The following is a 23,428-nucleotide window of genomic DNA, read 5'->3' as shown; positions in this document are numbered from 1 at the left end:
ACATATTATGTGATTCCATTTGTATGAAATGTCCAGAACAGGCAAATCTTTAGAGATGAAGGTAGCTTAGTGGTTGCCTAGGACTGGGCGTTTGAGGGAAATGAAAAGTAAACGCTAATGGGTATGGGGTTTCTTTAGGGGGTGATGAAAATGTTCTAAAATTGATTGTGATGACAGTTGCACAATTCTGTGAATACACTAAAAACTTATTTAATTGTACACTATAAATGGATGACTTACATAGTATATGCATTATGTTTCAATAAAAAAGGAAGGGAGAGAAAGCAGAATTGATCAGAGAAAAAAGTCAAAATGACAATGCAGGTCCAACAAAACCAGCCAACCAGGCAGAACTGAAACAGCCAAGCCTTTATACCCCTGTCTCATTCAGTTACTGCATGTCAACTGCCCCGGAAGGGCATGACCTTGGGGGAGGGAGCTCCCTGCAGCTGTCAAAGGGGCTGACAGCTAGAGGCCATCTGCTGACCACACTCCTGTGTCTGGGCCGCAAGTCCTGCCTTAAAGGGGGATCTGAGAAGCGCATCTCCACGTCTACCTCACCAATTCTAAAAGGAAATTTAATTAATTTTGATAGATATGACCACACTACACTATTGTCCCTGTTATCATTGTCATTCAAGAATTCTTCACCCACCAGTAACATTTTTATATCTGGCAGATGGGATCCCATTGAACAACAACAAGAGATAAATTTTAGAAGACCACACTGAGGAATACCTAAAACGCCATGTGAAAGGCTTCATTTTCTCTTGTAAGGATCAGGGAACCCTGGCATGGTTTTGTTGTTTCGCACAGAAAACTGACACAATGTAAAGCTACATATTAGAATACTTAACTCTAGGGACAGTATGCAAGATGGACCAGAAAGGGAAGACCCAGAAGAAAGGGAGACTAATTCATAGGCTATGGAAGTCACCTAGGCATGGGGTGGGGACAGTAGGTGCTTGCTATAGAAAGGAAAGGAAAGGAGAGAAGAAAGAAGCTAATTCATCTGGAGGTGAATTAGACCTGCGTAAAGCGAGAAGGTGACTCATTTTGGTTTGAACCCAAGGGTAGATGCTCAGGCTGTAACCTACCATGATACTGACTTCTTAAAAATCCTCCACATTTATCCATATCCCTCCATTTCCACTAACACCACTGCCATATTTTGCTCGGAAACTCCACCAGCCTTCAACTGATTTCAGAACATCCATTCTACACTTGCTACAGAATAGAGCTACACTCTATTCTCCTTAGAGCAGTCAGAGAGATGTTTTTAAAACTTAAATCAGGTCCTATCACTCTCAGGCTCAAATTCTTTCAATTACTTCTTGTCCTCAGTATAAAGTACTATGTCTACAGGACCCTCCATTATCCACCGCCTGCCCACCTCCCCAGCCTCACTTCTTAACCACGCCTCCATCGTTTCCTTGCTGCTCTTCCTTCAATGCTCTGAAAGTTCCATGTTCCCTTTTGATTCTGGGCCTTCACATATCCTGTTTCTCTGTGCTCAACATTCCATAGTCTCTTGCCTATTCATATGTAAACTGCAGGTGTTGAGTTAGATGTTGCCTATTCCAGGAAGCCTTCCTTGGATGAGATGCCTGCATTGGATTGTCTACAAAGATGGCACCAACAGTTCTCCATCTCTGTATGCACCCGTGCTACTCTTCCCAACGTGAGATGGAGTGCGTTTCTTCATCCCTTGAATTGGGCTTACCACGTGACTTGCTTTGAGCAATAGAATGAGGCAGCAGTGATGTTCTGGGGCTTCAGAGTCCAGACCTTAACAGACTACAAAGCCTCTTCTGCTTTCATTCAGAGGGGAACACAGCCGCTGTGTAAAGCAGCCCGGGCTATCCATCACCATTTGTGATGCGCAAAGTTGGAGGTGACATTGGGGAGCTCTCAACACAACTAAGCTTAGTTGAAACACCGGGAAGACCAGGTCCCCATTCATATGCCTGTAAACCATGCACAGGTGGCAGAAGAAATCAGAATTCTTCTGTCCCCAGGGGCCTTGGAGACCCTGTTTTTCTCCCAGGGCTGCCACTTAGTCATGAGATAAAGCAAGGACAGAGTTTCACTAGCATAGGAGAAATGTGACTGTAATGAGTGCAAGCCAACCTCTGCCTCTGGGACAGGCTACACCTCTACTGTCTCTTGAGGAATCTACACCCTCAGAAGTCCACCTCCACCCAGCCCTCAAAGACTGTGGGATCCTTCTGGGTGAGTATTATATACAGTATCCTTTCATTTATGTACTTCAGAATCTAGCACTTCCTTAGCTCACATTAAATACTCAACTAATGTGTGTATGATATAAAAAGAAAGGAATGAGAATGGGTTGGATAGAAAGGGAGGAAAGGAACGGCCATTTTGTATCAACTGTGTAGCCTTGGCAAGTTATCTACCTTTTCAAACCATCACTTACCTTCCTCATCTGTAAGATGGACATAATGATAGTACTGTTATCTAACGTTTATTGCAGATGTAATTACTATATGCCAAGCACAGGTTCAAACCTAATATCTCATTTAATCCTCATAGCCTACAAAAGCCCTACCATTACCACTCACATTTTATTCACTGATTTTTGTTGTATATTTGTATGCTCCAAATCACTCTCACTTTGTTTTGTGTTGATCTCTGCAGTTCTTTTGTTTGTTTGTTTGTTTGTTTGTTTTCTGAAACCACATTTCACAGATGAGGAAACCAAAGCACAGAGTAATTGAGTAACTTGCCCAAGATCACACAGTCCTCTCAGGCACACAGGGTAATTCTAAGAGAACTAAGTGGAATTATGAATGTCAAGTGCCTAGCACAGGGCTCAGTATGTGTGGACTGTTGTTAGGAGTAAGGGAGTGGGGGAAGAAAAACAGAGGCTACAGCAGACCTCGCCTGTCTAGTTTCTTTCTTGTGACTGTTCCCTCTCCCCAGATACATAGAATTGGATCTATCATTACCTAATGATTGGCCCTTTTATTTTATGTATAGTACTTTTCAAATAATATAATGAACACCATGGATAGAACTGGAAGGCCATGGTCTTAAGCAAAACAAGTCAGACACAGAAAGACAAATACTATATGTTCTCACTTATAAGTGGGAGCCAAATAATGTGTGCACATGGATGTAGAGTGTAGAGTAATGAACAATAGACACTGACTGGGAGGGGCGATGGGGTGGGAGGAAGGTGGATGATAAGAAATTACTTAATGGGTATAAAGTATGTTATTCAGGTGATGGGTACCCTAAAAAGTCCTCCCTTTACCACTATGCAATCTATGCATGTAACAAAATTGTTTTTGTACCCCATAAATGTATGTAAATAAAAATAAAATAAATAATATAATGAACACCACGGACCCACTGTCCAAACCAAGAACCTAAATATTAACAATAATTTCATCTACTTATCTGCTCCTCTCCTCCAACTTCCTGCCTTTCTCTTCCCAGTAGCCACAATCCTCGATGTTGGATTGATCATTCCACTGATTTTTTTTTTTTTTTTACATACGTAAGCCTAACAAGAAATTGTTTCACCTTGCTTGTTTTTGACTTTATAATTTCTAAGTCTTTCCATTATAGGCTCTCACTTATTTTGTTGGAGTTAAGTTTTACAAGTTCACCCAGGCCATCACGTTTGGCTGTGTGGGATCTTCAGTTTACGAGGCTCCGCAGCTGAGGGTGCCAGGGGTACTGAAATCCAGCCTGCAGCTCCTCTTGTCTTAAGGGTGCCATTCTCCCATGAGGCCATTCACCTTGGAGGCTGTATCCAGCTGGAGAGGGGACCATTTTCTAATCTGCACAAAGGCACAGGAGAGGTTAATGGGGGCGTGAAAGCACCACCCCTGGACCATCAGCTACCCTTCGTGGCCCCATGATGTTCAAGGGCAAGATTGAGTCCACTCAGGATGATAGGTAGGAAGTGACCCACAGTGACAGCCCAAGAGACAGCTGCATCATGTGAATCATGGTTCCTGCTAGAAGCTCATTGGCCTCACTCCATCTGTCCATCTCTAATCTATCAGGAGGGATTTCCTAATCAAGTTCTGGAAGCCTTAAGATTTATGTCAAGGGGCCTCAATTTATTGAATTAATGCTGCTGAGCAGAACTGTAGCTGTTAAACAGTGTGGAGATCTGGATTTTACAGCAATGTAACTAACAAGGCTATTAACACGAACTGGGCCTGCCGCTGACATTTATAACACCATAAATCTCTGTTCCCGCTGGAAGTATTTATGGTGTGGCAGGCACTCAGAGTCCACTGCCTTTTGCGGTGCTCTGCTTTTGAGACTCAGCAGGGAAAAAGTGTGGCCCAATAAAGGGATACAGTCAGGAGGAAGGAGGAAGAGAATGGAGCCTAGGCTGATTCTCAGCTCCCACCCCCTCTATCAACTTGAAACACTGGCCATTGCTAAGGGCGGCTTTTGATTTTTCTGTTTTTATTATGCAGTATGTATTTATTTACCATTTAGGGAGCACTTACCATAGGCTAAACCCTTTGCCAATGTAGTCATTATGAATTTCCTAGCATCTTCTCAAGAGTGAAAACATATTAGCTTCGTGTGTGCGTGTGTGTGTGTGTGTGTGTTCCCACTGCACTTAATTTCTGTCTTGAGTCTCCCAAACTCTCTGAAGCAGAACATTTAATCTTGTCACTTCCAGGTAAACTTAATCACTTTAGTGATTTTTATTCTTCTCATTGACTTCAGGTTAAACCAAGTCAGATTTTAGATTTTCTCACTCCTTTTCTCTCCACAGGGAAGGTACCAAGGGGTGTTCAGATTTTGCCATGCCTTCAGTGGGGAAGAATGGCCAGGTCTGTGTTTTTGCCCATTGATACGGTATGGCTGTGTCCCCACCCAAATCTCATCTTGAATTGTAGTTCCCATAATCCCCACGTGTTGCAAGAGGGACCCAGTGGAGACAATTGAATCATGGGAGCTGTGTCCCTCATCCTGTCATTGTGATAGTGAGTGAGTTCTCACGAGATCTGATGGTTTAAAGGTGTGGCACTTCCCCCCTCACTCTCTCTCTTCTGCCACCATGTAAGACATGCCTTGCTTCCCCTTTGCCATGATTGTAAGTTTTCTGAGGCCTCCCCAGCCATGCAGAATGGTGAGCCAATTAAACCTCTTATCTTTAAAAATTACCAAGTCTCAGGTAGTTCTTTATAGCAGTGTGAAAATGGACTAATATACCCATCCATGTCCTCTATTGGCATCCATGAAGATGTAGCCTGTATCATGATGCCCTCTCCCACATCAGCTGCCCTCTGGCATGGAACACACCTTCTCTAATCCTCACATCCTTTGCTGCAGTCCCTATGTCTGGGCCACAAGAAGACTTGCAGAACTCCTAGCCCACTCTCTCCCTTCCCCCTAATCTTCAAGTCCCATTTAGGGGCCAGGGACCATGACACTCCAGGGACACTAGAAAGGCACACATACTCTCTCTCTCTCTCTCTCTCTCTGGATTTCACATACCTGACCATACCACCCACCACGCCCATGCTCTCTCTACCTAGTGCACCACGTTGACATTAGTGTCATCCCCACCAGGCCTGCAATCTCCCTTGGCTTTTTTTTCACCCAACATATTGAGTCTTTTTTAGTCACCATTCTTAACGCTTTACAAGATGTGCTTCGTTTATTCCCACCAACAACTCTCTACAGTAAGATCCGTTATTATCTCCTATCATAGCTGGGGAAACTGAGGTTCAAACACTTAAGTCCCCAGCCTAAGGTCACACAGTGTGATCACTGATGTTTATATGCCAACTTGACTGGGCTAAGGGATGCCCAGATAGCTGGTCAAGTATTATTTCTGAGCACGTCTGCGAAGGCGTTTCTGAAAAAGATTAGCATTTGAATTGGTGAACTGGGTAAAGAAAATCAGCCCTCCCCATCGTGAGTGGACATCATCCAATCTGTGAGGCCCTCAATAGAATAAGAGGGTGGAGGAAGGGCAAATTTGCTGTCTCTGCTTGAGCTGGGACATTCATCTTTTCCTGCCCTCAGACATCAGGAGTCCAGGTTCTCAGGCCTTTGGACTTGGACGAATTAAACCACCTGCTTTGCTGGTTCTCCAGCTTGCAGATAGCCTTTTGTGGGACTTGTCCACTTTCATAATTGTATGTCCCAATTCCGCTAATAAATCCCTTCTTCTAAATCTATATTCTATTGGTTCTGTTTCTCTGGAGAACTCTGACTAATGCACACAGCCATTAAGACCTGGAACTGAAATTTGAACCCAGATAGCCAGGCCTCACCAGAGCAGTGAGACCCCCACAGAATCCAAAACTTAAAGTGGCCCTGCTCCCTAACACCCCTTCAGAGCTTTGCCCCAGAGAGGCACTGTTCAGAGTTCCACTTGAATCTAAGTGTTTAACTTTACACACTTCCTGCAGTCTGGAATTTAGGGAATTTGGGGTAATAAGTAATTCTTCATAAAAATCTTTCTGAACTCTTGTTGCTGTCAAGAAGATCCCAGCCTTGTGGACTTCCACAGCTACAGACGTCACTGGAATCCTTTTTCCCTTAGGGTAGTAAAGGCCAAGCCTTGGGTCTGAATGGAGTCTAGGGTGACAAGCAAACCTGGATATTTCAGGATTCAAAAAACCCCACAGAGGTTGAAGTTTCACTCTTCATCCACAACCACATTACTACATTCAACCTCACAGCAACCCAGCTGAGAAACATATAGGTAGTCCTTCCCTTTGTGCAAGAGAACCCAGCCTCCAAAACATCGAATGGCTTTTCCAGAGAAGGAAGGCTGAGAATTTTGGGAACCAGAATTTGGACTCGGGTCTGGGTTTCTGGAGGAATCACTAAACTTCATTTTCAAGGCTCTAACAAAATCCATTATATGTGTACACTACAGTTTACTTACCTAGTCTCTAATTGTTAAATAACTGGCTCAGTGTTGTAAAGAATGCTGCCATGAACGTCTTCTTAGCTGTATCTTTGGATACATTTGTGATAATTTCCTTAGGATAAATTCCTAGATGTGAAATTATGAAATTATGGGATTTGGGGCTGTGCATATGTATAAGGCTTTTTGATTTATTTTACCAAATTCTTCTCTATAAAATGTGTCTGAATTTGCCTTCCCACGCCACTCTGTCAGATTGTCTACTTCCTGTTGGTACCCTCACTGGGCGCTCTCATTTTCTACAAATCTTTCCATTTTAAAGGTGAGAAATGATGTCTCAAGGATAGTTTGATTTGCAATTTTTATTACCAGTGAGGTTAAATCAATCATCTATTGAGTAACTGCTCCAAGTTCAGCAAAGAGAAGAGGAGTTGGGAGGAGTAGTAGCACAAAGAAAGTTATTTATCAACACAAGGACCACACAGCAGAAGAAGACAGCAGCCCAGGGATAGCATGACCTGATGCAGAACTAAGTGCCAGAGGAGGTCAAAATGGAGTTTAGTGGGAAAGGGCTCAGTGCCTGTCTGTCCTGGAGCTGAAAGGGAGACTTCGAGGAGGAGGAGGCAGGACTAGAACCCTGAACCACTGGAAAGTGTCACCCACGCACTGTTTCTTTCAGTTCCCCAAGGGCTCCACCATCCTCTTACCGCCCAGCCTTTGCTGTTTCCTCTGTCTCTCTCCCCTTTGCTTTGCTAAGTCCTCCTCCTCACCTTCCTTAAATCTTAAGATCTAACATCTTAAATCTCTCTTCCTTAAGAGAAGCCTCTCAGACCCCAGAACAGTTCAAGTCCCCCATTACATGCTCTCGCTGTGCCCTGTACTTCTACTTTAAAATACATATCATAATAACAATTAATTGTGTTTGTAATTATTCATGTCATGTTCCAGACTGGAATCTCTAAATAGACTGTAAGCTCTGAGAGTCTAGACTGTATCTATTTTGCTCACCTCTGGGTTCCAAAGACCTAATTTAGTACATAATAGGACAAGATAATCTAGATTAAACCCAATACATAAATAGATTTACTACTTTTTAATTCTTGTCTCTCAACTGTAAATCCACCCTTTATTATTCTGCTTTGTGCTAGTGGTGCTACGTCTGCAAAGTGCATTGCATTAGTGCCGGCTGGATTTCTTTGTTGGTTTTGTCAATAGGAGGAGATGTGAAACCTGGAGAAGGGGGAAGGGACTTGCTCTTTCCACCTGTTTGCATCCTGTCCCTTTAAGCACCTCCCCAGCAAAGCAATTTTCCTAATCTTCTATTCCCTTCTATCCCAACCCTAATTTCTCCCTCCTCCCACCACCTCACTTAGGTAAGTAGTTCCCATCTCCAGTTGCTTCCAGCACTCCTAGAATCAGCCTGTTTATGCTCTTTCATGGATACCACTGCAAACCAGGGGTGTCCCTTTATCAGAGGTTTAAGCTCAAGCTCCATGATCCCTCCTTCCAGTTTCTAGGTTTTGAGAAACACATGCCCTTCTCTTTGTTCCCCCACCCATAGGGGCAGTAGCTGCTTCCTCAGTTATTATATCTGGGCTATGTCATTGATCCGCCTTCACTTTTCCATCCTCCATAACCAGTCCTTCCAAATCTTGAAATTAAATTCTCTCTGTTGAAATACCTAATGTGCTTTCTGTCTTCTTCATGAGACTCCGATGATTTAATTGACATTCAATTAAAATTTCATTAAAGCCACAGATAGGTTAGAAAATGGCATGAACAACTCACATCAACACTGGATGATTGAGCATCTGTGATGTGACTGGCATCTACAGGCACATCAAGGGCATGAACAACTCACATTAACACTGGATAACTGAGCATCTCTGATGTGCTTGGTCCTGGAGACTGAGAGGTAAAACAGAAACAGAATGTCCCAGAAGTGCCCCAAATATTTTACTTTCAAAGACAGAGCAGAACCCCTTTTCTCCCACCTCCCTGCCTAGATAAGAAGAAGAACCCCTTTTCTCTCACATCCTTGCCTTTTAAAGGGAAGCAGTTATCCCTCTGCTTTCCGTACTTTGTGATGCTATTCAATGGATCTCCAATGGCATACTGAGAGCAACAATCCTCTGTTGTGCAGGATAGACTTTGCAAGAAGCTTGTCATTTTTGGCCTTCTCAACTAAATAAAAACACCTCTCCTCCAGTCATTTTGTCAGCCAAACATGCCCCCCATAAATTGACAAATGCCCCTTTGGTGCGACCCACTCTCCCTGATCACTATGAGGTCACCCATTGAGGAGATACCCCAGGGGAGGAAGAAATCGCTAATTATTTCTGGCATTATCAGCCCCAGCAGAGAAACCTTTAATAAATGTGGAAGATGGTGTAGTTCTGCATGAGATCTTCAAATTAACAAAGACAGCCAGCAGAATGCAATCCAACAGAGGGCGTGACAGGGCGGCAGGCCGGCAGGGGGTGGGTAGAGGAAGAAGGAAGCCGGAAACCTAATTAGCCAGGGCTGCTCATATCTGAGCCACTCCGCTCCCAGCTGCTTCCTGACTCATGACATGTTGAAAATGAAATCATTAGCAAGCACTCACACACAGTTCCTTGTTAGAGATGGGTCCCAAGTAGGCTTAATTGGAAGAGGAGAAATGGGGAGGAGGTGGAGCATGAAAGGAGAGGAAGAGAAATGGTATGTGACAGTTGACCGTGGGTCCCACACACACAAAATGGGGTATTTTTGAGAAAATGGAGGTTTTCTCTGCTTCTTCCCCACTCCCATCCTTCCACCTGACTCCATCCCTCACTGGTGACTTGTAGCACACCAGTTCTTAACAAGCTAGGTTGGCACCCTGTTATGTATGGAAATTGGTTATGAGAAGTGGGAAAAGTAACCACTCTGTGTTAAAAAAAAAATCACAACAGAATGAAAAAATAACAAAATCTGACAGTTTTCGCCCTTCCTTCTATACCTTTCTTCCATCCTTTAAAAATATATATAAATTAAAATAGACTCAGCCATGCACAGTGGCTCATGCCTGTAATCCTAGCACTTTGGGAGGCCAAGGCAGGAGGATCATCTGAGGCCAGGAGTTCGAGACCAGCCTGGTCAACATAGTGAAACCTCATCTCTACTAAAAATACAAAAATTAACCAGACATGGTGGTGTGTGCCTATAATCCCAGCTACCCAGGAGGCCGAGGCAGGAGAATCACTTGAACCGGGAGGCAGGCTGCAGTGAGCCAAGATTGCGCCACTGTTCTCCAGCCTAGGCGACAGAACAAGACTCTGTCTCAGAAATTAATTAATTAATTTTAAAAATAGATTCAAGGTGTCTTTAGTAATATCATTCTCTGTCTCTTATATTCCAGTATCCTATCTTACATGGCAGACTACATGGCAGAGAAAAAATACAGGGTTCCAGGTATGGTTTACAACCCCAACCAAATTCACCTTCCCAACTCAGTTATGAATAATGTATGTTGTTTGTTCTTTATTTCACATGCCCGTCCACCATGCCAGCAGAAAAAAAAATGTTTTGATTTTTTAGATCAGCATAGCATAGCATGATAATGGAACTTGAAGTCAGATAGAACTGAGCTCCTGGCCAGGTGCAATGGCTCATGCCTATAATCCCAGCACTTTGGGAGGCAAAGGCAGGCAGATCACTTGAGGCCAGGAGTCCAAGACCAGACTGGACAACATGGTAAACCCCCATCTCTACTAAAAATACAAAAACTTAGCTGGGTGTGGTGGTGGGTGCCCGTAATCCCAGCTACTTGGGAGACTGAGGCATGAGAATTGCTTGAACCCAGGAGGCAGAATTTGCTGTGAGCTGAGCCAAGATCATGCCACTGCACTCCAGCCTGGGCAACAAAGTGAGACTCTCTCAAAAAAAAAAAAAAAAAAAAAAAAAGAACTGAGTTCTAATTCTTCCTTAGATATTTAGTAGCTCTGAAACCAGTAACAAGTGACCAAATGACTCAGAGCTCCCCATTTTTCCCCCTACTGGATACAACCGTTGGTATCTCAGTCTCCAAATCCTAGCTGCTGCTGAGAATTGGGGACTCTAATACCTATACTGATAATCTCACAGAGTTGTGGGGATCTAGACAGATAAAAGATACAAAGATCTTTTTAACATTAAATCATTATATATGCAGATATTGTTAGACCTTGGTTATTTGCAAACATGTTTATATATTCCATTGATTATCTATAGCTGTCTCCTGACTCTGCCTCTTTACAGATCTCAGATGGGAGATCTGGCCAAAGCAATTGGGTAGTGGGGTGGGCCTTCTCAAATGTATACCCAATATCCATTCACCCACCCCTTCCTTCTCTTCAACAGAACCTTAATTTTATTCACTCTCCCAACAGCTAAATGTTTGAAGTGAGCCTGTACCCCTTTCAACCCAAAGGGAGGAGTGAGCCTTGACTAGTCAAAACCGATTCGCAGGAATTCCATTGCCCTTGTCAGTAATGATTGAAGCATGGATGTGTGACATGATTTTAACCAATGAACGTGATGGGAAGTCTTCTGGGGGCTTCTGGGAAATGCATTCCTTCCTCTTACAAAGTCAGTGCCTTTGGATAAGACTGATGTCTTGATGCTTGGAGCTGTTGCAGCCATCTCTGAGCTTGAAGCAAAAAGGATAAGGACAAAGGCTAGCCACTGGGACTTTGAGAGTCCCAATGACTTTGAGCCCCAGAACTAACCCTGGAGCTGCCTGCCAAGAAATGTCTTGATATGTAGGATAATTATGGTAATTATACATCGTGGATTTCCTGAAACTCCCCCAGTTTACATTTGTGCCAGCATATAGTCTGATTTACTATTTGTCCCCCCCAAAAAAAAAAAAAGTGCTAGTTTGGATAAGTTATATGGTCTCCCTACTGATAATAAATGTCCTTCTTATTTTAGTCACTTTAAGTTCAGTTTATTCTATGAAGCTAAAATATTCTAATTAATACAGAGCTAGAGAGTGGTACAAAGCACATATGTGTGTACATGCATGTGCATATTTACACATACACATAGGCACATGCATGACTATACCAAAGTTTGGGTGAGTGCTCTAACCTCTACTTAAAATTGTCTATGCTTTCTCTTCCTTCCTCTTTAGTAAATATTATCTTTGGGCCCTTCAGGGACTTTGCATTCTGCTTATTCTCTTCACTCACTACCTCCTGGGGCACAGAAGCTATACTCAGTAGGGCCATTAAATTTTAAAGAGTTGTTGCCAAAAGGGGCATCCTGAGACCTCAAGGCAAATTCTCATCTGGAGGGGGAAACATGCCACTCTCCACTCCACCCTTGTTTCATTTCATTATTGTGGAAACACAACACACATGAAAGAGAAACAAACAGGGGCATCATAATCTGAGAATTCATCCTCTCCCAAGTGTCTATGAATCTTTGAAGCAGTGCCTCCCTTATCCTCATATACTGTATTTTCACTATTGTCTTAAGCAGCAAAACTCTGGTCCCTCTCAATGCATGTAGCTCTTTAACTCTCCCCTAAAGTTATAAATCCACTGTCAGCAAAGCATCCACAAGTCCTTGTTCTCATTCTCTCCTTTATCTGTCCTTTCCCCAGTCATTCCATTAATGGCTTCAATCTGCCAGTTGCCCTCTCCGCTTACACTGTAATCAGGAGGGTGGGACTGACCTGGCCATTGTCAGAGAGAAAACCGAGCAGTCAGCTGATGCAGTGTGTCGAACAAGTGCCCCATTAGTTTTTCTATCATCTGGCAAGCCTCATCCATTAACTTGGCTGATTTAAGACAAAGTCTCAAGGTAAACCTAACAGGCAGACACATTCTAAGTTAAGACAAAAGCCACTTAGAGCACTCTATGCCTGCCCAGCCTGGAAATAGCCCTTGCAGAAAAATTCTCTCTCTTTCATTCCTCACCTGATGCAAATCCATGTTTTTGAACTCAAGCACTGACTACCCAAGGTCAGGATCAGCCAGAGTTGGAGATTGGAATCAAGGAATTTAGAAGATGCTCACAGCCATTACTATCACTCTTCCAAACCAAAGAAACAGGCACTCTTCTATTCTGACCACAGGAGTATAAAAAGGTACATTTTTGAGAGACAAGCCTTGATAGTATGTATCAAAAGCCTTAAGAGTATTCATATACTTTTATTCAGCATTGTAATCTCTATGAATTTATCCTAAAGAAACAAGGGGACAAATATATCTGTGTCCAATAATATTCACCACATCACTGTAATAGAAAAAAATAGAGATGCTCTTTGGCAGGGGACTGATTAAATAATTTATGGTACATCCATGCAGTAGAGGATGATGTCATTATTAAAACAAGTACTGGACAGTTTAATGGGTAAGAGTACAAACTGGCACAACCATTCTGGGACATAATGTATTAGAAGCCTTTAAAATGGCAATATGTATTAGAAGCCTTTAAAATGTTCACACCCTTTGAAATAGTCGTGAATGCTGTTCACCAAATAGCTCCAGCTTTCCATCTGCCAGGCATGTGGTAGAATTGAACTTCACAACCCCCAGATGTCCATGTCACTGGTTCTGCCCTATGAGTTGTAAGAGGGAGTGATGAGTACTACTTCCAAGCCTGGGCATTGAATTGCCTATGTAACATCTATAGAACTCTTTGCTTCTTCTGTAGTGACTAGCCATGTTTGAAATGGTGGCAGTCCCACCAGCCTTGGTCCCAGAGTGAAAAGATTTAAACATAACCCAGCTAGATGTATGGGATGAGTGAGAAATAAGCCTTTGTTGTTTTGTTGTTTTAAGAGTTTTTTTGTTTGATTTTTGTTTTTGAGATGAAGTTTCACTCTTGTCACCCAGGCTGGAGGGCAATGGCACCATCTTAGCTCACTGCAACCTCTGCCTCCCAGATTCAAGTGATTCTTCTGCCTCAGCCTCCTGAGTAGCTGGGATTGCAGGCACCCGCCACCATGCACAGCTAATTTTTATATTTTTAGTAGAGACAGGGTTTTTTCATGTTGGCCAGGCTGGTCTCAAACTCCTGACCTCAGGTGATCCACCCCACTCAGCCTCCCAAAGTGCTGGGGTTACAGGCGTGAGCCACTGTTTTAAGGTTTTTAGAGTTGTTTGTTACTGCATCATATCCTACCTATCCTGCCTAATACACCCTTTGACCTAGCATGCCCATTTCTAGGATCATATCTTAAGGAAACGCTTGCACACAGAGATGCATATTGGAGAACATTTCATAAATAGATATAAGTTGAAAGATATTCATCACAAAATTGATAACATACACAAAACACCCAGCAGTAAGACATACAGCACTCCCACGGTGCCAAGATAGTCAGGTCAGAAGGCATTTCAGCATTGTCCATACAACATGACATTTCTTAAGGAGACCCAGGCCTTGATGTTGAACCAAAGCTATCATCACAGCTTCTTCCATCCTTCTTTCATAATGAATTTGCCCTCAGAGTTCCCTGACTTTAGGCAAGGTTTAATTTAATATTAAATTTTAAAAGGCAGGGGTTAAGACCTCAATCTCTTTTCTCCCAAGAATCTCTGAGATTCCTTTACAAATGTGTCCAGCTCTTCCCCATAAGTCATCAAGGTCCACATAATAAGGAATATAGGGAGAAAAAATCTTTATCTATCCAAGAATATACATGCTGTATTTCTCCCCTGGAACAATAGGTACTAACTTGCTTTGCATCTTCATAATCCATACTCAAGCAAAGTCTCCACCTCCAGAAATAAAAAAGCTGGCATGTCTGTAAGCCCAGCACTTTGGGAGGCCGAGGTGGGTGGATCACCTGAGGTCAGGAGTTCAAGACCAGCCTGATCAACATAGTGAAACCCTATGTCTACTAAAAATACAAAATTAGCTGGGTGTGGTGGTGCGTACCTATAATCTCAGCTACTTGGGAGGCTGAGGCAAGAGAACTGCTTAAATCTAGGAGGCGGAGGTTGCAGTGAGCCGAGATCATGCCATTGCACTCCAGCCTGGGCAACAGAGATGCCATCTCAAAAAATAAAAATAGTTGTTCCAAGATGGCCGACTAGGAACAGCTCTGGTCTGCAGCTCCCAGCATGATTGATGCAGAAGACGAGTGAAGTGATTTCTGCATTTCCAACTGAGGTACCTGGTTCACCTCACTGGGACTGGTTAGACAGTGCAGCCCATAGAAGGATAGCCAAAGCAGGGTGGGGCATCACCTCACCCAGGAAGCACAAGGGGTTGGGGGATTTCCCTTTTCTAGCCAAGGGAAGCTGTGACAGATTGTACCTGAGAAACGGGATACTCCCGCCTAAATACTGCACTTTTCCAACAGTCTTAGCAAATAACACACCAGAGATTATATCCCGTGCCTGACTCGGCAGGTCCCATGCCCACGGAGCCTTGCTCACTGCTAGTGCAGCAGTGTGAGATTGACCTGCAAGGCAGCAGCCTGGCAGGGGAAGGGGTGTCTGCCATTGCTGAGGCTTGAGTAGGTAAACAAAGCAGCCAGGGAAGCTCGAACTGGGTGGAGCCCACCACAGCTCAGCAAGGCCTACTGCCTCTGTTGACTTCACCTCTGGGGGCAGGGCATAGCTGAACAAAAGGCAGCAGAAACTTCTGCAGACTTAAAGGTCCCTGTCTGACAGCTCTGAAGAGAGCAGTGGTTCTCCCAGCACAGCATTTGAGCTCTGAGAATGGACAGACTGCCTCCTCAAGTGGGTCCCTGACCCCCACATAGCCTAACTGGGAGACCTGGACATCTGGGGGTCATGAAGTTCAATTCTACCACATGCCTGGCAGATGGAAAACCAGAGCTATTTGGTGAACAGTAGGGGTCAACTGACACCTCATACAGGCAGGTGCCCCTCTGGGACAAAGCTTCCAGAGGAAGGATCAGGCAGCAATATTTGCTGTTCTATAATATTTGCTGTTCTGCAGTCTCTGCTGGTGATACCCAGGAAAACAGGGTCTGGAGTGGACCTCCAGCAACCTCCAAGAGACCTGCAGCTGAGGGATCTGAATCTTAGAAGGAAAACTAACAAACAGAAAGGAATATCATCAACATCAACAAAAAGGACATCCACACGAAAACCCCATCTGTAGGTTACCAACATCAAAGACTAAAGGTAGATAAAACCACAAAGATGGGGAGAAACCACAGCAGAAAAGCTGCAAATTCTAAAAACCGGAGCACCTCTTCTCCTCCAAAGGATTGCAGCTCCTCATCAGCAATGGAACAAAGCTGGATGGAGAATGACTTTGACTAGTTGACAGAAGTAGGCTCCAGAAGGTTGGTAATAACAAGCTTCTCGAAGCTAAAGGAGGGTGTTTGAGCCCATTGCAAGGAAGCTAAAAACCTTGAAAAAAAGATTAGATGAATGGCTAACTAGAATAAACATCAGAAAAGACCTTAAATGACCTGATGGAGCTGAAAACAATGGAACAAGAACTGCGTGACACATGCACAAGCTTCAGCAGCCGATTTGATCAAGTGGAAGAAGGGGTATCAGTGATTGAAGACCAAATTAATGAAATAAAGTGAGCAGAGAAGTTTAGAGTAAAAAGAAATGAACAAAACCTCCAAGAAATATGGGACTATGTGAAAAAACTAAATCTATGTCTGACTGGTGTACCTGAAAGTGACAGGGAGAATGGAACCAAGTTGGAAAACACTCTTCAGGATATTATCCAGGAGAACTTCCCCAACCTAGCAAGACAGGCCAACATTCAAATTCAGGAAATACAGAGAATGCCACAAAGATACTCTTCAAGAAGAACAACCCCAAGACACATAATTGTCAGATTCACCAAGGTTGAAATGAAGGAAAAAATGTTAAGGGCAGCCAGTGAGAAAGGTCGGGTTACCCACAAAGGGAAGCCCATCAGACTAACATGTGGATCTCTCAGCAGAACTTTACTAGCCAGAAGAGAGTGGGGGCCAATATTCAACATTCTTAAAGAAAAGAATTTTCAACCCAGAATTTCATATCCAGCCAAACTAAGCTTCACAAGTGAAGGAGAAATAAAATCCTTTACAGATAAGCAAATGCTGAGAGATTTTTGTCACCAACAGGCCTGCCTTACAACAGCTCCTGAAGGAAGCACTAAACATGGAAAGGAACAACTGGTACTAGCCACTGCAAAAACATGCCAAATTGTAAAGACCACTGATGCTAGGAAGAAACTGCATCAACTAACGAGCAAAATAGCCAGCTAACATCATAATGACAGGATCAAATTCACATATAACAATATTAACCTTAAATGTAAATGGGCTAAATGCCCCAATTAAAAGACACAGACTGGCAAATTGGATAAACAGTCAAGACCCATCAGTGTGCTGTATTCAGGAGACCCATCTCACCTGCAGAGACACACATAGGCTCAAAATAAAGGGATGGAGGAAGATCTGCCAAGCAAATGGAAAGCAAAAAAAAGCAGGGGTTGCAATCCTAGTCTCTGACAAAACAGATTTTAAACCAAACAAAGATCAAAAGAGACAAAGCAGGCCATTACATAATGGTAAAGGGATCAATTCAACAAGAAGAGATAACTAACCTAAATATATATGCACCCAATACAGGAGCACCCAGATTCATAAAGCAAGTCTTTAGAGACCTAGAAAGAGACTTAGACTTCCACACAATAATAATGGGAAAGATCAAAAGAGACAAAGCAGACCATTACATAATGGTAAAGGGATCAATTCAACAAGAAGAGCTAACTAACCTAAATATATATGCACCCAATACAGGAGCAGACAGATTCATAAAACAAGCCCTCAGAGACCTAGAAAGAGACTTAGACTTCCACATAATAATAATGGGAGACTTTAACACCCCATTGTCAATATTAGACAGATCAACGAGATAGAAGGTTAACAAGGATATCCAGGACTTGAACTCAGCTGTGCACCAAGTGGACCTAATAGACATCTACAGAACTCTCCACTCCAAATCAACAGAATATACATTCTTCTCAACACATCGCACTTATTCCAAAACTGACCACATAGTTGGAAGTAAAGCACTCATCAGCAGATGTAAAAGAACAGAAAACACAACAAACTGTCTCTTAGACCACAGTGCAGTCAAATTAGAACTGAGGATTAAGAGACACACTCAAAACCACACAACTACATGGAAACTGAACAACCTGCTCCTGAATGACTACTGGGTAAATAAAGAAATGAAGGCAGAAACAAAGATGTTCTTTGAAACTCATGAGAACAAAGACACAATATACCAGAATCTCTGGGACACATTTAAAGCAGTATGTAGAGGGAAATTTATAGGACTAAATGCCCACAAGAGAAAGCAGGAAAGATCTAAAATCGACACCCTAACATCACAATTAAAAGAACTAGAGAAGCAAGAGCAAACAAATTCAAAAGCTAGCAGAAAGCAAGAAATAACTAAGATTAGAGCAGAACTGAAGGAGACAGAGACACAAAAAACCCTTCAAAAAATCAATGAATCCAGGGTCTGGAGTGGACCTCCAGCAAACTCCAAGGTACTGGTTTTTTGAAAAGATCAACAAAATTGATAGACCACTAGCAAGACTAATAAAGAAGAAAAGAGAGAAGAATCAAATAGATGCAAAAAAAAAAATGATAAAGGGGATATCACCACCAATCCCACAGAAATACAAACTACCATCAGAGAATATTATAAACACCTCTACGCAAATAAACTAGAAAATCTAGAAGAAATGGATAAATTCCTGGATACCTACACCTCCCAAGACTAAACCAGGAAGAAGTTGAATCTCTGAATAGACCAATAATAGGCTCTGAAATTGAGGCAATAGTCAATAGCCTACCAACCAAAAAAAGTCCAGGACCAGATGGATTCACAGCTAAATTCTACCAGAGGTACAAAGAGGAGCTAGTACCATTCCTTCTGAAATTATTCCAATCAATAGAAAAAGAGAAAATCCTCCCTAACTCATTTTATGAGGCCAGCATCATCCTGATACCAAAGCCTGGCAGAGACACAACAAAAAAGAGAATTTTAGACCAATATCCCTGATGAACATCGATGTGAAAATCCTTAATAAAATACTGGCAAATCAAATCCAGTGGCACATCAAAAAGCTTATCCACCATGATCAAGTGGGCTTCATCCTGAAATTGTAAGACTGGTTCAACATACATAAATCAATAAACGTAATCCATCATATAAACAGAACCAAAGACAAAAACCACACGATTATCTCAATAGATGCAGAAAAGGCCTGTGACAAAAATTCAACAGCCCTTCATGGTAAAAAAAACTCTCAATAAACTAGGTATTGATGGAATGCATCTCAAAATAATAAGAGCCATTTATGACAAACCCACAGCCAATATCATACTGAATGAGCAAAAACTGGAAGCATTCCCTTTGAAAACTGGCACAAAACAGGGATGCGCTCTCTCACCACTCCTATTCAACATAGTGTTGGAAGTTCTGGCTAGGGCAATCAGGCAGGACAAAGAAATAAAGGGTATTCAAATAGGAAAAGAAGAAATCAAAGTGTCCCTGTTTGCAGATGATATGATTGTATATTTAGAAAACCCCATCATCTCAGTCCAAAATTTCCTTAAGCTGATAAGCAAGTTCAGCAAAATCTCAGGATACAAAATCAATATGCAAAAATCACAAGCATTCCTATACACCAATAACAAAAAAACAGACAGACAAATAATGAGTGACTTCCCATTCACAATTGCTACAAAGAGAATAAAATACCTAGGAACACAACTTACAAGGGATGTGAAGGACCTCTTCAAGGAGAACTACAAACCACTGCTCAATGAAATAAAGGAGGACACAAACAAATGGAAGAACATTCCATGCTCATGGATAGAAAGAACCGATATCATGAAAATGGCCATGCTGCCCAAGGTAATTTATAGATTTAATGCCATCCCCATCAAGCTACCAATGACTTTCTTCACAGAATTGGAAAAAACTACTTTAAAGTTCATATGGAATCAAAAAAGAGCCCGCATTGCCAAGACAATCCTAAGCAAAAAAAACAAAGCTGGAGTCATCATGCTACCTGACTTCAAACTATACTACAAGGCTACAGTAACCAAAACAGCATGGTACTGGTACCAAAATGGAAATATAGACCAATGGAACAGAACAGAGCCCTCAGAAATAACACCACACATCTACAACCATCTGATCTTTGACAAATCTGACAAAAATAAAAAATGGGGAAAGGATTCCCTATTTAATAAATGGTGCTGGGAAAACTGGCTAGCCATATGTAGAAAGCAGAAACTGGATCCCTTCCTTACACCTTATATACAAAAATTAATTCAAGATGGATTAAAGACTTAAATGTTAAACCTAAAACCATAAAAACCCTTGAAGAAAACCTAGGCAATACCATTCAGGACATAGGCATGGGCAAGGACTTCATGAATAAAACACCAAAAGCAATGGCAACAAAAGCCAAAATAGACAAATTGGATCTAATTCAACTAAAGAGCTTCTGCACAGCAAAAGAAACTACCATCAGAGTCAACAGGCAACCTACAGAATGGAAGAAAATTTTTGCAATCTACCCATCTGACCAAGGGCTAATATCTAGAACCTACAAAGAACTCAAACAAATTTACAAGAAAAAAATGAACAACCCCATCAAAAAATGGGCAGAGGATATGAACAGAGGCTTCTCAAAAGAAGACATCTATGCAGCCAACAGACACATGAAAAAATGCTCATCATCATTGGTCATCAGAGAAATGCAAATCAAAACCACAATGAGATACCATCTCACACCAGTTAGAATGGTGATCATTAAAAACTCAGGAAACAAAGAGATGATGGAGAGGATGTGGAGAAATAGGAATGCTTTTACACTGTTGGTGGGAGTGTAAACTAGTTCAACCATTGTGGAAGACAGTGTGGCAATTCCTCAAGGATCTAGAACTAGAAATACCATTTGACCCAGCCATCCCATTACTGGGTATATACCCAAAGGATTATAAATCATGCCACTATAAAGACACAGGCACACATATGTTTACTGCGGCACTATTCACAAAAGCAAAGACTTGGAACCAACCCGAATGTCCATCAATGATAGACTGGATTAAGGAAATGTGACACATATACACTATGGAATACTATGCAGCCATAAAAAAAGGATGAGTTCATGTCCTCTGCAGGGACATGGATGAAGCTGGAAACTATCATTCTGAGCAAACTATCACAAGGACAGAAAACCAAACCACATGTTCTCACACATAGGTGGGAATTGAACAACGAAAACACTTGGACACAGGGCAGGGAACATCACACACTGGGGCCTGTCATGGGGTGGGGGGCTGGGGAAGGGATAGCATTAGGAGAAATACCTAATGTAAACGACAAGTTAATGGGCGCAGCAAACCAACATGGCACATGTATGCCTGGGTAACAAACCAGCATTTTGTGCACATGTACTCTAGAATTTAAAGTACAATAAAAATAAATAAATAAAAATAAAAGAGCTAGAAATGTAGCAACTTCTCTCAACACTGATATAAATAGTTTTTAAGTTTACCAATTTATTACACTACTGTTTTTAGGATTTATACTGACGATATGATAGTGATAAGATATGAAATCTTAAGGATAGAGAGTAGCATGTTTCACCATCCAGATTGGAATTTGCCTTGGGGGTCTCAGGATGCCCCTTTCAGCAACAGCTCTTTAAAATTTAATGGTCCTCCTGAGTACACCTTCTGCACTTTAGGAAGTAGATGATGAAAAGAATAAGCAGAATGAAAAGTCCCTGAAGGGCCCAAAGGGATGGCTTTTCATGAAGTTGCTAGTGGTGGCAGTTGTAATGGTGGTGGTATGAGGGCTGATGGCATTGGTGGTAATAAGTAAGCCTGGTAGGCCCACTCATTAGCCCAATCCTGACCCCTCAGTTCACAAGGCTGAATTAATGTGACAGTGATAGTGACATTAATATTTACTAGCATCTAAAATTGTATGGCCAGTTGCTCACTCTAGCAATGGATTGGAAACAGAAAGGCCAGCTGTCATCAGGGAAAGGAAGAAACTCAAAGTAACTGGACAAGAAAAGGGAAGGAACAGGGACAAGTCAGAGAGACGAGTAGAGAGGGGAGAAGAGCGCATCCCACAAGGAGAGCTGAGGATCTTGGGACATCTGCCCTAATAGGCTCTAAGCCTGTGGGACACAGGCATCACCAGACCATCCGGTCAACTACCACCCCACCTCACCCCACCCCCGCCCATTGCACTTCCTCCTAGAAAATTCTGCCTCTGTTAATACACCTCTCTCTCCTTCTGTGTGGGACAGGAAGGGAAGAGAATTTGCCTTTTTATACCTGGAAAACCAACAGTAAGACTTCAGGTAGCAAATCAAGTTGGTCAAGGCCACCATTCAATGCCAGTACTAGGCTCTATTCACTGGCTGCCCTTGGGATACCTCCTTCCTGGCACTGGTTGAACCCAACTAAGAATCACAATTTTCCCCAAAGTGTAATTGAAAAAGTGGTCTGTAAGATGGACAGGTGGCTCTGTGAGGGCAGGGACAAGGTCTGTCTTGATCACCAGGGTTTCCCAAGAGCTGGAAAAATGCCTGAAACATAGTCAGGGTTCAACTTTATTTGTTAAATGTAAAATTAATGGATAGTACTATGGGATGTTGCATGTTTTTTAAGACAGGGTCTCACTCTGTCACCCAGACTAGAGTGTAGTGGCACAACATAGCACACTGCAGCTTCAACCTCCTGGGCTCAAGTGACCCTCCCACCTCAGCTTCCCAAGAAACTGGGGCTACAGACATGCACCACCATGCCCAGCTAAACATTTTTTAGTAGATACAAGATCATGCTATGTTGCCTAACTGGTCTCCAACTCCTGGGCTCAAGCAATTCTCCCGCCTCGGCCTCCCAAAGTGCTGGACAGGCATGAGCCACCACACCTACATAGATGTTATATTTTTCTTAAAGTTTCCATAGTCAAGAAATTTGGAGTCAGATAAACCAAGATTCATATATCAACTTCACCAACTTCCAGCTGGGTTATCTTAGACAAGTAACTTAATCCCACCAAGCTTCAGTTTCTTCCTCTATGAAGAATATGGCATCATTGTCATTAGCTTCATGAAATTTCTCATCATAGGCAAGATCTGCAGTTACAGATCTCATATTAAACAAATTTAAGTTATAATAAAGTTGCTATGATTCCATGCTCTAATTCTGAATTGTAACAATGTCTCCTTTATGTACCTCATGGGGGTGATTACAAGAATCTAACAAGATACTACACATGGAAAGTAGACCACTTGCCCATTGCAGTTGTTTGTTGCTGTTGCTAAAAGCCAGAAGCACACACACACACAAAGCCAGACACGTGTCACGTTGACATTGCCCAAAGCAATTTCTATTTCACTTTCAGGTCCTGCTAAAGATGTTCCAAGGTCCAATCTTCAGTAGCTTCTTGAACCTTAAAAATGAATTTCCAGATATGAATGAGCCTTATCACAGAAAATTAATACCCAAATTAGTTTAAAGGCTACTTGAAACATTGTGGTAGACCCTGGTTA

Source organism: Chlorocebus sabaeus, chromosome 11, assembly GCF_047675955.1.
Source record: "Chlorocebus sabaeus isolate Y175 chromosome 11, mChlSab1.0.hap1, whole genome shotgun sequence".
In the NCBI taxonomy this organism is placed as follows: Eukaryota; Metazoa; Chordata; class Mammalia; order Primates; family Cercopithecidae; genus Chlorocebus; species Chlorocebus sabaeus.
Note: the sequence above shows the minus strand (reverse complement) of the source record.